Source organism: Nannospalax galili, unplaced genomic scaffold (assembly GCF_000622305.1).
Source record: "Nannospalax galili isolate Female #2095 unplaced genomic scaffold, S.galili_v1.0 scaffold1750, whole genome shotgun sequence".
Taxonomy (NCBI): Eukaryota; Metazoa; Chordata; class Mammalia; order Rodentia; family Spalacidae; genus Nannospalax; species Nannospalax galili.
The window spans coordinates 556,334-556,907 of NW_008329031.1; positions in this window are offsets into that span (position 1 = coordinate 556,334).

A 574-nucleotide genomic window follows, 5' to 3' on the forward strand; every position below is an offset into this window, starting at 1 on the left:
AACATTCACTGGAGGAAAGACAGCATGTTCAGCAAATGGTGCTGGCAAACCTGGATCTCCACCTGTCTTTCACATTGGACAAAAGTCAATTCCAAATGGATCAAAGACCTCAATGTAAAGCCTTAAACTCTGAAACTGTTAGAAGAAAACATTGGGGGATATAGGTGTATAGATATAGGTGTAGGAAAGGATTTTCTAAACCGGACGTCAATTGCTCAGGAAACAAGGTCAAGAATCAGCAAATGGGACCTCATTAAACTAAAAAGCTTCTGTAAATCAAAGGAGGCAACCAGAGAAGTGAAGAAAAAGCCCACAGAATGGGAGAAAATCTTCACCAGTGACACATCTGACAGAGGTTTAACACCCAGAATATATAACGAACTCAAAAAACAGAGAATCAAGACAGGAAGTAACCCAATTAAAAGATGGGCTAAGGAGCTGAACAGAGAGTTCTCAAAAGAAGTAAAGATGGCAAAGAAGCACCTTAAAATATGTTCAACATCACTAGTAATTAGGGAAATGCAAATTAAAACCACTTTAAGATTTCATCTTACCCCAGTCAGACTGGCTAAGA